Here is a 17,587-nt window from a genome sequence, read left to right on the forward strand (position 1 = left end):
AGCCAGGGAGAGAGATTAGATCCCTGGGGAACACCACAGGTGGAGAAAAAGATGTCAGAGAGGAAGGACCCAAGTTGGACCTGGGAGGGTCGATTGGAAAGGAAAGAGGTCAGCCACGCCAGAGCCTGACCAGTGATACCCAGGTTATCGCGGAGACGGTTGAGCAGGATGGCATGGTTGACAGTGTCAAAGGCAGAAGAGAGATCGAGCAGAATGAGAACACACGGAGTGTTGGAGTCGAGGTTCAAGAGCAGGTCATCACAAATGTTCAGGAGAGCAGTTTCCGTGCTTCTGGCCGCTCTGAAGCCGGATTGGTGGTCATGAAGACTACCAACAGCTTCAGCATGGAGGTTAAACTGGGAGATGCCCAGTTTCTCCAGGAGCTTGCCCAGGAAGGGAGTGATGGAGATTGGGCGATAGTTAGCCGGGCAGGAGGGGTCGGCAGAGGGTTTCTTAAGAAGAGGGTGCACAAGGGAGTGCTTGAGGGGGGATGGGAAGACTCCAGAGGCGAAGGAGAGGTTGCAAAAGTCAGCCAGGGCAGGAGCCAGGGAGTCGATGTGGTCCTTGATAGTTTTGGAGGAACAGGGGTGAACCTGTTTAGACGAGACTTTCATAGATCGGACTTGTCTGGAAACTTCGTCAGCAGAGAAAAGGGGAAAGGCAGAGAAGGAGGGAGGAGGGGTGGCTGCAGAAGGGCCGGAGGAAGAGCAGGGAAGCGAGGGAGGGAGGTGATAGGAGGAGAGTGAGGACAGGATGTCCTGAGTTTTAGAGATGAAGTGAGAGGCCAGTGCAGTACAGAGGGCCTGGGAGGGGACAGGAGAGGTAGAGACTGCAGCAGGGGTGGCAAGCTCCTTGCAGATTTTAAAGAGTTCGGCCGAATTGTTAGATGCCGCAGAGATGCGGGCTTGGATAAGGGCTCTTCTTGGTGAGAACGGAGAGACGGTATTGCCTTTGGAGCAGGCGGCAGGCCAGTTTGTCAGAGGATGAACAAGAAGCACGCCATTTCCTCTCTGCCACCCTGCACTTGCGTTTTAGGGTGACGAGATCCGAATCATACCAGGAGTTACATTTGGCTTTGGGCTTCAGGCGGATTCTCATGACAGGGGCAAGGATATCAAGAGTATCAGAAATAGCAGAGTGGATCAAGGAGAGGGCTGTGTCAGGGTGGGAGTCAGCCGAAGGGGGAGGGGGGGAGAGAAGGTGGCAGCGAAAGCCTCAACTGACACGCGCTTCATGGGTCGGATGACCGAGAAGGTGGGTGGCAATGATGAGGGTGGCTTGGCCTGTAGGGTAGGGAGGGTGAGGTGGGAGGATAGGAGAAAGTGATCACTCCAGGAGAAAGGAGTGGAGAGAGGGACTGAGAGGGGAAGGTCAGAAGAGATCAGAGCATCAAGAGTCTGCCCTGCAGAATGAGTAGGCCCAGATGGGAGAATAGAGAGTGAGAGAGAGTCGCAGAGGTCAGTGGGGGGACAGGAGGCATCTAGGTGGATGTTGAAGTCACCAAGAAGGAGGAGTTGAGTGGTAGTGGACAGGAGTGAGGAGGAGAGGTCAGCCCACTCGGAGAGGAAGGAGGAAATTTGACCAGGTGGCCGATAGATAGTAGCCACGGTAAGGGAATGGCTAGGAGAGAGAGAGAGAGTCGGCAGACAAGACATTCAAAAGAGGAATAGGTCTGCATAGGAGTGACAGTGGCAGGAATCCACTCAGGGAAGATAAGGGCAACACCCCCACCCCTGCACGGTTGGGCCTGGGCACGGAGAGGATCTTGTAACCATCAGGTAGGAGTGTGTCAAAGCTGGTGACAGAGCTGGCTGTGAACCATGTCTCAGTGAGACCGAGGACGTCAAGGTCCAGTTCCTCAAGAAGGTGACAGATATCAGAGGAATGCTTGATGGCAGAGCGAGAGTTAAGAGTGGCAATGTGGAGAAGGTTGCCATCCTTGAAGGACTTCCGGGGAGGGGTACAGATCAGAGGTACGCCCTGCGGAGGTGTAGAAGAAGGAGGTGAAGAAGGAGCAAGAGAGGGGGCAGGGAGGGAGGGTAGAGGCAAGGTAGCCGAGGACAGAGGAGGGGGGACAGCAGGAGAGGAGAGGAAGTTGATGAGGCGAGGGAAGCGTCTATCAAAGAGGTGAAGGTTGGCCTGAGGGCCTTGGACCAAGACGGTCCCATTAGCGTAGACATTAATGATGGCCTTAGAAGAGTGGAAGGGGGCCAAGAGGACATCCCAGCGGGTGCCACCATTAATGGGTGAAGAGGAAAAAGGAGAGAGCACAGAGACCATATGAAGGGTCCATAGGTCAGGCGAAGGCACAAAAAAGAGGATGTCGGTGAGAGTTTCCTTAGAGCAGGCACTAGTGTAGGTGTCAGCGATAGGGAGGCCTGGGTTGGAGACCAGGATGTCCTTTTTAAACTTTTTCCTACCAGATTTAGTGAGGAGAGCAGGATAGTCAATAGAGAAGCAGTTAGAGAAGATAGGCGAGATAGAGAGCACCATAGAGTAGGAGGGAGTGGGGGGGAAGACAGACGATGTGAGAGCCTGTAGACAGGAAGAGAGCGACAAGCACAAGTTTACCACATTTAAGAACAGCAACAGTAATGCGTTTTAGGTACACAGTGGAGAGTCCACCTTAGTTTGAGAATCCTGCGAGGGGAGAAAAACCCTAGTTTACCACATTTAAGAACAGCAACAGTAATGCGTTTTAGGTACACAGTGGAGAGTCCACCTAAGTTTGAGAATCCTGCGAGGGGAGAAAAACCCTAGTTTACCACATTTAAGAACAGCAACAGTAATGCGTTTTAGGTACACAGTGGAGAGTCCACCTAAGTTTGAGAATCCTGCGAGGGGAGAAAAACCCTAGTTTACCACATTTAAGAACAGCAACAGTAATGCGTTTTAGGTACACAGTGGAGAGTCCACCTAAGTTTGAGAATCCTGCGAGGGGAGAAAAACCCTAGTTTACCGCAACTGTGGAACACAGTGAGGTGAAGAAACCATGCGAATGCAGTGGCCAGGCGTAGGTGGGGTGGACAGGGAGAAGTAGGAGTCGCCCTTGGCCTTGGGGCCCTTAGCCGCAGGGGGCTGCCGGGCAGAGGGCTGCCCAGAAGGAGGTGGTTATAGGAAGAGGGAGGAGAGGAAGGGGAGGGGGGGTGTGGGCGGGCAGGGAGGCGGGAGGGAGAGGAGAACTAGGAAGTGGGAGGGGAGGGGAGAGCAGGCACAACAACGCGCTCTGAGCGCAGATGTAATTTCACTATTTTTTTTTTTTTTTTTTTTTTTTAAAAAAAGATCTTCCTCAAAAAACGGATCCTCAGTAGAACACTGGACTTTTTGGATGAAGCTGATCTTTTTGCTTCCCTTACTAGCTCTATACCCTTTGAACCCTTGAGTAGATTACACACCTCAATTTGGAGTTTCTGAAGGTTCTCAGATCTCTTATTTTCCTCTCAATTATTTTTAGAACAGAAACTGAATCCAGTATATTCAACCGAAATGGCTGGAGGCAAGGTTTCACAGTGTAAATTGCTTCACTTGCACCAGCTAAGAAGGGGTTTCTACAACCAATAGAGCAATGAGTAGCATTTTTAGTTAGAAGCCCAATTGGTTGAGTTAGTATTGATTTTAAATGAACAGGGACAAACCCCAGAAGTGGAAGCAGTAGGAATCTGCGTACCTTCACCAATCAAGAGATTGGACACCTGCATTGTAGCACAGGAAGTTACCTGATTCAAAGGAAAAGGAGCAGAGGGTATCCCCATAGACTGCAAGACTAAATTAATATTAGCCTAAGGCAACAAAACACAATAATTCCTCCTCTCATTCGATACCACCCTACTAGTGGTTTCCCTCTATCCTTTCCGCCATCTCAATTACACTCGCATTGTGAGTTCTTCTGATAAAACTGTTTCAAAAAGCGATTCAAAAAATGTTTCGTTGCTTGCTTATTCAGCCTATTAAATGCCATATTTTTTGTTTTCCTAACTTGTTTACCACCATTTTAATGGGAACTTTACGTTTACCCACAGCGAGTGGGACCCCCACTCGATTTGACTTTTCAACATACATACTTTTAACAATTAAATGTCTTCCCATTTGTAGAGGTTCATGAGATGTTAGTCAGCTGATGAAACTGGTCCATGAGGTACAGTAGTTAAACCCCCCACAAATGCTTGATTCACAACATTAATGGTAGAAAGACTAGTAGTGATCCAGGGTTCCTCAAACAATTACAAGGAGCTTCTCCTTTCGTAGAATCACCCCCACCTCAATTAGGCACACCATGGGAATTTCCATTATACTTTTGTCATACCTACCCTTGTCTGACACCTCTATAGGAGGTATTCGATGTTTTTGATTAAATAGAAAGTTCTTCAAATTAGTATGTACATTAATATTTTCAAATTAAAAAATAATGTTTACAATTTAACTTAGTGCAACTTAGTCTCCATCTTAAGTCCTTCATAGAGAGAAAGCAATATGCATAGTACTTGATTTATTTCAGTTAAAATATCAGGCTCTAGACCATCAGTGGGGTTGGCCGTTTTAGTAAGTTCCATTGGCATACTACCCATCGGAGGCTGTCCAGGTGAGGAAAGAAAGGATGAAGAAGAACACTCATCATTTGAAGATTGCTTGGAAATAAGTTCTGGTGGGGATTCCAATATAAAACTGTCCTCATTTTGCATACATACCTCTATGGGTACTTCTAATGTCCGTGCAGTTGATAATTCAACTTGTGGAAGTGCTCTATCTGTCCCGGGAGAATAGCTCAGCGCCAACGTGAAGCAACACAGGTTCTATCCCCGGGTCCGTGCTTAGAAACCTCTGGGTATTAAGCGCATTATAAATACGCAACTAAGAGACATATTCCTGTAACAGCGCCTCGATGCCCCCGGGGCTGTGTGAGCGCTTTAAAAATGCAAATAAATACAAAAACTAAAATATTGTGTTTTGACTAACTTGAGAAAGCTGCAATGTTGCAACAGCAGGGAATGTAGAGAAGTCCTCCATCATTTTCCTGTAAGTGGATATTGCTGGTAATGCCATGTGCGCTTCATCACAAGAAGTACATTCTTCACACTTAACAACTATTTGCAACGTTTCTTCACCCTGCATACAGTGCAAGGGTGAGCTTATGTGTGGGGGAACTTCCTGTGGAATAAGAACCCCACGGTGATGGTGGGAGGAGAAGACTAATAACCTGTACAATTTCAAAGTCAGTAATAGGAACAAAATGTGCAGAGAAAGTCAAAGGCAGTCCTTTCCCACTACGAAGATTGTACTTGCCGGAAATATCAGTTTAGAGAAAGTGCCACAGCACAGAAATAATAAAAAGTAACCTCTTTGTGCAGATTGTGATAATTCCTCAAAAGAGCAATGAGTTGCTTAAAAATCTGGTGCCACCTTACGGCCAAAATGCCCAACTGCCAATACACTCAACCCAGGGCCATCTTAAGCACGTTTGGGGCCCTGGGCACGGATGTCTTTGGGCCCCCCCTCCACCAAACCAAACAAATGAAGGGATCAAGAATATTGATCGCACCCCCGCCCCCACTCGTTGCGCTCACAACCTATAGGTTGATTTGCTGTCTCGCAGCATATTAAGCACCTTTACTCCCTTTAAGTCCCCTTACCTTCTTCATTCCTGTTCTAATCAGAATGATAGACAATGATAAACAAGCAGCATTTGAAGACCAACGTTAGCAGTCTACGAAAGGTTACTGCTCTAGTGCATACAGGATAATTGTTTCAATAACATCCAGGAAGGTATGCAGCCTGTAGTATTAGTGCAGGACTGTATGTAAAAGGTACATGTCACCCATAATAGACAGAGAACTCACATTAGCTGCCTCACAGAATTTAAAGGGGCTCATGCATGGACAGAGGAGACCAATTGGAAGGAAGGAGAACGCTACACATACCGCAGCATGGATAGTGCATGCAGATTAGAAGCTACCAGAAAGGTGTGTTTATCCAGACAGATTGAGAACAAATGCCTGTGGTGTGCAATATAAATATGCTCACTATTAAAGTGGAAGCAACCCTATAGCCAGTGAAACCATGACTAAGTATTTTATGAAGATCATACCATGAGAAGGAAAACACTCTGAAGGGCTGACAATTTTGAAAGGTTTAGGGGCTGGCAATATAAGATTAAATGAGATGCCCAGGATCACACATTGGTTAAGGGCTGAAGGGTTGAAGCTGGGATTTGTGCCAACACTGCAATTTCCGCATTTGAACACTTTCTTTTTCAGTTCTTACCATTAACTAAAACAATCTCATTTTATAAAAACGGACTTGGAATGTACACAAATCACATTACCAAACATGACCATTTTTAACAAAATATTATAGAAGGGTTTTATGCAAAATGGGAATGGTTCTAGATTCATTCTCTCCATAATCAAGGGAAGTATATATGTACCAGCATACCAATCGATGTGATTTAACAAATGTAATCTGGGTTTGTCTTTTGTATTTTAAAGCTTTAAATACTCCCAAAGCAATGTGTTGTGACATTTTCATTTATAAACGTGCCTAAAAACCTTTGACGTTTACCAAAAAGCTGACTTTTTTGTGTCAAACAAGCAGACCTTGAAATATGCTTGCCTAAGGCCAGTAACATCTGGTCCGCTCTCTTCTGTCTACCACCCCTTCCACTCAAATGGTCTACATAAGAAGAAAGATCAAGTAATGGGCTAAACAATGCCAGAAGCATGCAAGAAGGCAAACCTCACAGAAGACAGCAAAGTAATGTAAGATATATTAGATGATTTGACCAGGATCACTGTATTGTCTGTTTAGTCAAATAAATAAGCTAAAAGTCAAACTTGGGATTCCTTTTGTATGTATATCTCCCATAATCATGAGTATACAGTGTTTCTGATATTCAGCATGCCAAATGAGATAACCTTTGCAGGAAATTATAATGCAAATTGATGTAAATGTATGTGGCAGGACGCCATCATTTTGTTTCAAATATTTGTAGCTCTTAAGTCCTACCACTTTCTCTGAGCAGTCCCTCCTGTTACCCGCAAATCCAGGATACAAGCATGAACGTTTTTGTTCCATAGTCTTGAAAATGGATACTTATTCACCTCTTGGACTAACAGTTTATGCCATCGTTGGAGGCGATTGTCTAGGTTTTACAACACCTCATCTGAACAAACCAATTTCTAGACTCCGTGTTAGTTTTTATAGCATTCCCTATCTGGTACAGGTACATTGCTGATACCAGCAGATGTTGTTCTGCAAAACCAAGTACATATGCAGGCAGTTTTATAAACTTCAGACATAGGAAAAGCTCAGCCAGCCTTGCTGGAATATGATATTCTAATTTTGCATATGAACACATATCTCTGTAATGGGTGATTCACACACTGAACTAACTTCTGAACCATTGTCGCACTCAATTTATCTATATGCATTTCACTGTTGCCTATTGCACATGATCAACATAATTCCCACAGGAAGGAAAGAATGCTACAGAGTTGTGCTGTAAGGAACACTCAAACTATGTATACCACAGTGAACACAGAAAGCAATACATGATGAATTGATCAAGGCAGAATGTACTTGTCAAAACAGAAAATGCAATGGATTTAAGGACTCAGCAGCACCCCATAAAATATCCTGATGTGTGCTATTTAAGACTGGTTAACAATGTAATCTATATTCTTCAAATCAGACAGCCTTTTTGGAGCCCCCCTCCAAGGTGGGGGCCCTGGGCAAGTGCCCCTTTTGCCCTCCGATAAAGATGTCTCTGACTCAACCGCACTCACAATCGCGTGGTGGTAGTGGTTAAGTAGATCCTTTCAGGCAGACTGTAATAGCTGGCCTGACTGCTCCCAGGCAAACCCAATCAAATGCTCCAGTGCGGGATGAGCTCAGTAGAGTCTGATGCACAGTAAAATTCACACGCTCTAATATGTGTAAAGTGTAGCACAAGAAGGAAAATATGCTCTGCCCACCTACCAATACACTCAACCACATTCACGCTGATTCTCAAATCATCCCAATTTTAACCATCCAGCTTTTCCAACACATGCCTTTAAGTGTAGGGGGGGTCTGAAATCTAAGATTCTCAAATCATCCCAATTGTTACCATTCAGTTTCCGCAACACATGTCTTTAAGTGGAGGGGGGGTGGGTGTATGAAATCCCAAATTTTTAATTCATCCCAATTATTCTGTCTGACTTCCACAACAAAGACCAAAGTAGGGGGTGGTGCTCTGAAAACCCCACTGCTAATTCACCCTGTGCTTATTTACTGCTAGCTTTTCAAGCAAATGTAAAGACCAGCGTTGATGATCATTTATTTTGAAATGTGTATAAAGTATAATATTGTGATTTGAGTTTTCCCAACCAAACTGTGTGATTTATTTATCCAGAGAGAAGTTTTTTGTGTTGTGCTACGGATAAGGTGGTGGTGACATTTTAGTGTGATTTTCTATCACCTGTCATCCAAATAAATACAAATATATTTCCTGTACACTGACCTGGTTCTTGGCTCATTGTTAGCTCAGGGGGAGGGATCCAAGGGGTATTATATGAATCAGAAATAGGGCTGAATAAAGATCTGACACTAAACCATTTGTGTCACCTAGATTGCGGAAGGAAGGAACTACCTGTTTTGATGGTGGCCTCTCAATAAACCATTACAGGTGCAAATGTTTTCATTGGCTAACACCAACACTTACAAGCAAGGTTGCAGTGTTTTCCGTGGTAGTGTCATGACACTTCTCAGCACGCATGTTGTTTGGAAACTCTCTGCAAATCTCAGCACGAGTGCAAGGCTTCCAATAAAAAAAAAATACTATCACTTCTCAGCAAATGTGCAACTCATTCAATGGGAACATCATCCTAGAGAACAAGTTATTTTGCCGTATCTGTTCTCCTTAGAGGGTTTCCCACTATTCTTGCGCACACTGTATGTAAAATAAAGGTATCATTTGGTGCCCAGATTTTTCGTTGAAGAATGGCATCTTTGTTTTAATTTCTGAGACGAGAGCTCACAAAGCATTTTGTTAATGATACATTTCAACATGACATCACATTTTGGGAGCAATATTCGGTCCCCACATATTAAGTAAAGCAAATCCATGTCTATCTTCATATATTTTGCAATTAAACCACTACAATTGGGAGTTTCCTCTGTACCTACACACAGTACGATTTATTTCAAAATTGAAGTAGATTTACAAAATCAAACATATTAATTGAAATTAAAGTGTTTTTTTTATCATCACGAGGAAACTCCCTAATCAATCCTCCCTGGCCCCATTCTTATCTAACGTGTCTGGGGTTGTTCTTGGTACTCTTGTTCAGAGGAGTATTGCCTATCATTTCGGTGCTGGACTGCCCCAGGGCAGGATAAAGACTGATATGTTTAGGATTTTTCTCCTCTGTGAAAGATAGTGAGCTAAAGACTCTGGGTAAGGCTCTTGTAACCAGGACTCATGTCTGGCAGAGAGTCTCCCAGGAACGCCCTTGTTATTTGCATATTTCAAGTAACTTTGGGTCTCACCCTCAGTTACTAGGGGAATCCAGACGTGGACCCCTTGCTCACTGTTCTTAGAGAGGCACCCTACTGATGAGGTTCAACCAGACCGAAACTTGTGTCTGGCGTTGCTGTTGGTACTCTTGTTCAGAGGAGAATTGCCTATCATTTCGGTGCTGGACTGCCCCAGGGCAGGGCAAAGACTGATATGTTTAGGATATTTCTCCTCTGTAAAAGATAGTGAGCTAATGACTCTGGGTAAGGCTCTTGTAACCAGGACTCATGTCTGGCAGGGAGTCTCCCAGGACCCCTCTTGTTATTTGCCGATTCTTATCTAAGCCACTTACTGAGGTTTCGCCAATTCTCTGGAAAGCCTGTCCATCCTGTGCACCTGTCAAACCATTGTCTCCTAAAAAAAATGAAGGTCATGGTGCCCCTTTGCTACTTCTGCTACCCCCCTTTAACCTGTCTCTTGAAACAAAGACCCTATCAGCGTGTTTCATGATATCAACAGTACTACTCATCCTCATGAAGCCCTCTGCCAACCCTAATGACCTGGGCAACTTGTGTTCTGTGCCTCTGACCCACTTCTCCAAAAGTCTTTCAAAGGAACTACCATGTAGATCAAGGTGAAATGCATGTGTCGACTCCACCAACCGGACTGTGGAGCCTTCATTGAAACAGCACTGACCAAGTGTCCAAATGTCTTACCAGTGTCAAACATTCCAATGTCTTCTCCATCTGAATCCTTCTTGATCTCTCAGACGAATTTCACATAGTCAACCACACCTCTCTTCTTGTAACCCTTTCGCACTTCCCATTCCAAAGCCCTGCTCTTGCCTGGGTTGCTTCTTACCTTGAGGCCGTTCATTCTTCATCTACTGAAAGACAAACATCTGTTGTCCCCATCCATCTCCCAATGGCAGTCCCCCAAATGTTTGCCCTTAGCATACTACTCTTTAGCACATGCATCAACTATCTTGGTTAACTTTGATAAACTCATCACTTACTCTGGTCCCTGATGCTACACAAATCTTCTCCGCCTACCCCTACCATCACCACTACCTCTCCTCATTAATCTTGAACTGCCCATCAGCCACCCATAACTGAATGTCACTTGGCTGTCTTACGTTCAAGTCCTCTTAACCAGCGTCATTTACCTCACTGTCTATACTGCTCCATCCTTGCTGCCTTCTTGTTTCTGCCTGATCTTCACACACAATCTCCATAGTCCAAAATCTTGGAGTTCTCTTCAGCAGTGATCTCAGACTCCAGTAGTTTATTATCTGCACTGTGACCATTGCATGGCTAACCCTACTCATCACAAGGTAAATGTGCCCTCTCCTTACCTACCACTCCACTTCAACTCTCATATGTTACTGAATCAACTTGTCTATCGTTCTAGTCTTCTCCTTGACCTCCTCCCTTACTACTCCTAACTGCACTTGACAACATTTTCAACTTCACAACTCACCTTCTGTGCAGTCCCCATCACCCCTCTCCTACTACCTCCATGTCGCCTTGCTTTCCAGCCATCAGAGATCCATTGCCGCTAAATTCCAACTATTCATTTTAAATGCACAGTTTATATCACCCTCTTATCTGGCCACCTCTATCACCCGCTATAGCCTATGGAGTATTCTACTCTCCAGAGCCTTACTCGATACTGCTTCCCCTGCACACGCTATATTGCCTCCTGTTCCCACTCCTGTTCTCTCCTGTATTGGAAGTCCCTAGCCCATGAATCCCCACTGTCAATGCACACACAACTCAAACTGCATCTCCTCTCTCTGGAAGACAAACCAGCGTTCTCCAAAAACATCAACCCTGCCCGTTGACTTCTCTATTCCCGCTTTTTACACATGTTATATAAATGATAGCTGTTCTGAAGCTAAAGTGTGCATGAATGTATTGTTAATATGGACCACATTTCATGTCCCATAATGCCTATTGCTTTTATCAGGTTACACTTTAATAATAAGACAACTCTTTTCTAAAGCAATTGACTGCAGTTTTGCTCCAAATTCTGCTCAGTGCCATTAACCGCGTCTAGGTCTGAAACACCATGGCATAGTTTAAATGTATAATTGAATTGAACAAGGAATGTTTCATTTAAAGAAAAAAGTACTGAGAGGCCTACAATGCTAAATTCACCAATGGATTATTTTCATTAAAACACTTCTGAAGATATGAAAAAATAATTTTCCAACCAAGATAAAGACATAATTTAACATTCAGTCAAATGAGCAGAATAAAAAAACTTTTTGTGAAAGACAATTTGACATTCACACCCACTGATAAGCGGGGCACATGGCTGGTGGCCCTGAAAACAGTAGATAATTCAGTCACTCAGAAAACTTTATTTCAGTAACAAATACCATAAAAGTAAAGAAGATACATTTCTAAAATTCAAATTCACTTGGAGCAGAGGAATACAAAGTGCATCAGGGTTTCCTGTGCGATCGGACAGAAGGGACAAGACCAATTTTCCAGAAAATAAATTTCATTAGTGCTAAAATAATGATCACACATAAATCGCACCTGAGTGGCAAACATATGATTTTTAAAATACGATGACCATGGAATATAGGGTTGGCTGCCTGGGAACAGAGAAATAAATTCATGGTGTCTATCCGCTTTTTTGGAAAGTTACAAGATACCTCTAGTATTTTGAGGTTTGCTCAAAATGATGCTCTTTTTTCGAATAAAATCTTGCCTTTTAAGAGCCGACAAAGTTTGCATAGATCGAATTGGAGTATATTAGATCATGCTACAGACAAATGGAACACCGATACACCGATATTTCACTCCCTAATGATCCGATGTAGAAATATGAAGAGCGCGACTAAAATCATTGTACCACAAGCAGAGGGACATAAAAGCATCTCTGCAACAGATAAATATTGCATAATGGAACAATATCCATATACCATGTCACCTGCCTTTTCCTAACAACCGAAAGTGCACAACTCTGTTTTTAACTCTCCAAGATGTCCTATCAGGGCATGGACAAACAGCCTATTATAACAATAACATTTGCAAAAAGTTTAATTAGATCTACTTCAAAGTACCTAGAAGACATTAGAGGAGTATGACACATTTTGAAAAAGTTACAACCTATTGCTAAACGAAATATAATGTTTACTTCATATGCGTACAATCTGTACATCTTGATTCATCATGAGGATGGTATGTAATATGTGGAATGGCTGCCATTGTAAGACCATACTGGTGGGGACAAAATCCTTTACCCTTAAAAATTCTACACAGAGCACTACAGTCCAACTATTTCGAGCGTGGAAAGAGATATTACTTACAACCATCAGCTTCATCCATAGTGTCCGGAATGGTGCCTTTGTTTGGAAATTGTTTTTCCATTTTGAAATAAAGGTCATGTTGCCAAATGTGGGATGGAAGCAACACATCTTGTACTGGAAGCGTTATATTGGTGATATGTATGGGATTTAAAATTGTATGTTGGACTTTAAAGTGTTTTTTATTTTCTCCAGGAAATTGTTACTGAGTTAAATAGAGATGTGGTTGCAAGATGGCTGCTTTATTTAGTCATAGATTACAATATTAAACGTAGTATGTTGTCTATATTAATTGTAATAACAGTATATCATTATATCGTATATCATTGATATCACATATTTTCTCTAGGTGCCAGACATTGCATGAGAGGCAATTTGGAATCAATGTGCATTGGATCTTGAAGATGTTCTGTTCCTTAGATGGAATTGGAGTATATTAGAGCATGCTACAGACAAATGGAAGACCGATACACCGATATTTCACCCCCTAATGATCCGATGTAGAAATATGAAGAGCGAATTAAAATCGCTAATTTGTTAATACCGAAACACGCATAGACAGGTATGCATTGCTTTACTCATGGGCACTTGATGAAGGTTGTTGCTGGCTACAATATACTTTTGTTTAAATTATTACACATGTTTTGGTTTGCAGGATGGGGTGGGAGACGATATAAGGTTAATGTTAACATTACACATATTTAATTCCATGCCCACCTCCTCCCCTTCTTTCTGTTATTTTTTTTTTTAGGGTATCACTGTTCTTTGAAACCAGAGGAACAGGCTGAAAGTGTTTTCGTTCCATCCTACGTGCTTTAATAGCATTGATGATGCAGTGGGAATATTGGCATTCATAAAAACTGTGAAATATCTGCCAACTTGCCCCATGCCATCCTGGTCACCCTCTTCTAATCAGGCCCTTTTAACAACCAGCAAATGGAATGATGGGTATCTATTTGTTCATTTACGGCTGTGCCTACAAGTCCCAAATAGAAAGAGCCATGTCTTTTTTTTTTAATTGTTAGATACAGGTGATTCTGATGAGATGGGTCCAGTTGGACGTGCTACCCACCTCGTTGTCAGGAGCCTTGGCATTATATAAGTAAGTCATAATCCATTCTCGGTGGAGAGAATTTGATCTAGGGTTACTGCAGACCAACGTGAATGGACCACGCTGAGAATTTCATTTCACAAACTAATGGGAGTTGGAGTCCAGTTTATTTTCAATTGACCAAATTAAAACCTTGAACTCCAAAAAGCAACTGGTGCACATTCAATGGCATGGTCAGTCATTACTTTATGGGCAAGTGCGGCCCTATGTATTCAAAGCAAAGAGTCAGCATGCACTTACCTGCAGTGGGGGGTGGGTGGATTAGTAGTGGATCGACTGGTCCAAGCTCCCACCAATACCTGTAAGAGTCCAGCCCTGTCCTTGACTTCTCAGTCCAGGTGAGACTGCTCGGCAGTCTTTTCAGATGACATTTGTATCACTTCCATTTGTCAGGTCGCCACAGAACAAAGTATTTGAAAAGGAGACTGTCTGCGCCCTTTTCATGTCTCAGTCGATATATGAGAGGTTTCTAAAAAAAATGAAGAGTGTTGTGGTTTTCCTGGAAGCTCGGCAGTCTAATGTGTGCGCCTCAAAGATGGAACTCTTGTTAGGGCTCTGCTCTCTCTTTCTATCTCGAGAGAGAGGACTCAGCAGCAGCCCGGCGGTCTCGTATTCGCTTTAGGAAGTTGCATGATGCGCCCTTTCCCAACTGCAATTCTTCTTGTAGATTTAAAAAAAAAAAAAAAAAAAAAACAATAAACCCTATTGGTTCCGAAATATAAACTGTCTCGCGTACCTCTGAAGTCTCCTTCGCAGCCGGTTCTTTGTAGCTCTGCAACCTCATGCCAAAGCTTTTCTAACGCTCTGTAGTCTCTTGTAGGCAGTTCAGTCTTTTGAGTGACAGGTTGCGCCCCGCGGAGAGGCTTCTGGTGGCTTTGCGGTCTCCTGTGAGGGTGATTTTCTGTAACTGGGAATGCTACTGACAGTTTAATTGAGCTCTGTGGTCTTAATGGGACAGGTTCGGGGTGGCTAGCCCGTATATTGGGACAGGTTTTGTGAATCTCTGCCGCATCTGGTGAGAGTGTGTGCAGCTCTGCATTCTCTCTTGAATGGTCGAATGTAGCTCTGCAGTCTTCCGTGACAAGTCTGTGTAGCTCTGCAGTCTCTTGTGAAAGGTTCAATGTAGCACTGCAGACTTCCGTCTATTATGAAAGGTTTAATGTAGCTCTGCACTCTCTTGTGATAGCCCTGGTGATGATCTGCTGCCTTAATGGGACAGGTTCAGTATAGCTCCACATTGTATTGGGAAAGGTTTCATTTAGCTGTGCTGAATCTAGAGAGGGAGCGAGTTTGTGTAGCTCTGCAGTCTCTTGAGAATGGTGTAAAGTAGCTCTGCAGTCTTCCGTGACAAGTCTGTGTAGCTCTGCAGTCTCTTGTGAAAGGTTCAACGTAGCACTGCAGACTTCCGTGGAAGATTTGTGTACCTCTGCGGTCTCTAATGAAAGGTATGTGTAGCTCTGCAGTCCCTTTTGAAAGGTTTATCGTAATTCTAGTCTTCTGTGAAAAGCTTTGCAGCTCTGCAGTCTCTTGTGAAAGGTTCACCGTTGCCCTGAAGTCTTCTGTCAAAGGTTTGTGTAGCTCTACGGTCTCTTATGAAAGGTTTAATGTAGCTCTGCCGTCTCTTGTGGAAGGTTAAACGTATCTCTACAGTCTTCTGTGAAAGGTTTGTGTAGCTCTGCGGTCTATTATGAAAGGTTTAGTGTAGCTCTGCACTCTCTTGTGATAGCCCCGGTGATGATCTGCTGCCTTAATGGGACAGGTTCAGTATAGCTCCACATTGTATTGGGAAATGTTTCATTTAGCTGTGCTGAATCTAGAGATGGAGCGAGTTTGTGTAGCTCTGCAGTCTCTTGAGAACGGTGTAAAGTAGCTCTGCAGTCTTCCGTGACAAGCTGTGTAGCTCTGCAGTCTCTTGGGAAAGGTTTGGCGTATCTGTGCAGTCTAGTGTGGCATGATTCGCGTATATCTTCAGCCTCATGCGATAGGTTTGTGTAGCTCTGCAGTTTCTTGCGAAAGGTTTAATGTAGCTCTGCAGCCTTCCGTGGCAAGCCTGTGTAGCTCTGCAGTCTCCTGGGAAAGGTTTGGTGTAGCTGTGCAGTCCAGTGTTACATAGTTCGCGTATATCTTCAGCCTCTTGCAGTTTGGTGTAGCTCTGCAATCTCTCGTGAAAGGTTTAGTGCGCCTCTGCAGTCTCCCACGTCAGTCAGGAGGATCAGTTCAGCGTGCTTAGCTCTGAAGGCTGCTCTCTCTGACTTGCGAAAACAGTTCCCAGCAACGGTCTATTTGCGATCCCTGCAGTTTCTGTTCCAGGATGTTCTGCTCCGCGGTCTCTGCAGTCTCTTCTGAAAGGGTTCGAAGTGGCTCAGAAGTCCCGCACCCCTGTGGAAAGGTCCGGCTTCTCGAAAGCCTGCAGTGCCGCCTCTGTGCTGGAGTGAGCGTCGCTCCGCAGCCTCGAGGGCTGGAATTGTTCAGCAGTCTGAGCAGGTGCCCCAGCCCAAACAGGGGGCGCTAGGGGCAGCAGGCACAGCGGGCCGCCCTTCTGCCCCCCACTGTGTCGGTTCGCTGAAGGGGCGTGCCCCCAGGGTCCAGCTGGGACCAGCTGTACCTGGGGAGGTATACAAATGTCCAGGGCCGAGACTAGAAAGCAAACCCCCTTTGCAGCCCTCATCAACTGACTCGGAAGCACACAATGTACTCCAGTAGCTCACCTTGTGGCAGCGGTTCAAAGTTAATACAACGGTGTTGCTAGTAGAGGAAGATACGACAGGTTTTGACACAATACGACATGAATGGAATAAGTTTGCACTACTAACAGTGCCCGTATATTTGCACAGATATAGATTAGTGCAGGCGTGTTTATAAACGTATCGGTCGTGCAGTACGTTTGCAATTTTGAAAAGCATAAATTCAGGGGCGTAGGAGACACAAAATCTGGGGGTGACAGGGGACATCTTGGGGACTTTGCTTTATTTATTTATTTATTTATTTATTGTGTTTTAGTAAAAAAACTGGACTTTTCACAAAATTAGAATTAAAATAGCAGCACGTATTAAATTACAAAGATCACTGTATAAAACAAGAGAAAAGAAGAAAAGAAAACAGAAGAACATTAAAGGATGCAGCAGTAAAGAACATGTCTTTGTATGTTGCATTTCTGGATTTTTCATCTGAGTATGAGCTCATGGTAAGAGAGAGGAAACAACAATTACTTCCAGTGGGCGACCGCTAGGACGCCAACTCGTTAAGAGGCAGATCACCGGTAAGTGAACTCCTGCCAAATAAAGGAGTTGCAGCCTTTTCTACCAACTGCAAGTTGCTACTTTTTTTGTGTGGGGCAAGGAGACGTGTGTGTCTCTTGGAATGGAAGGATGGGGGTTTCAAAGAAAGAGGAAATCTTGTTTGTACCTCTGAGTAAGCCCTGTTATGGGAGTAGAGGGACCATGTGTGTGATGTTGCTGCTTTGATTGTCCTCAGGGGGACAGCAAACAAGGAGGATGAGCGATCGCAAGCCCACCGCCTTATAAGCACTCCCCAGGTCCGCGGCCGGATGTGTCGGACCCAGGAGATTCTTAGTAGGTGGGGTGTATGTGGACCCAGGGGGGTGGACAGAGGGTCAGCCCGCTATGTGGGCTGCCCCTCTAGCGGCCCTGCGAGGGCCATGCCAGCC

The 17,587-nt window shown here is 44.2% G+C and overlaps 1 protein-coding gene across 2 annotated transcripts in view; it reads right to left on the bottom strand.

Annotated features, from left to right (window-relative positions):
• The window catches only part of LOC138491918 (erythropoietin-like), a 772,271-nt gene extending 755,884 nt beyond the window's left edge, over positions 1-16,387 (bottom strand). For both annotated transcript variants that reach the window (XM_069618781.1, XM_069618783.1), the window contains exon 1: positions 14,161-16,387. The gene's annotated coding sequence lies outside the window, so the exon portion shown is untranslated. The remainder of the gene's footprint in view (positions 1-14,160) is intronic.
• Positions 16,388-17,587: the final 1,200 nt, after the last annotated feature.

The sequence above is a fragment of the Ambystoma mexicanum genome, chromosome 10, assembly GCF_040938575.1.
Source record: "Ambystoma mexicanum isolate Mex_15411 chromosome 10, UKY_AmexF1_1, whole genome shotgun sequence".
Taxonomy (NCBI): Eukaryota; Metazoa; Chordata; class Amphibia; order Caudata; family Ambystomatidae; genus Ambystoma; species Ambystoma mexicanum.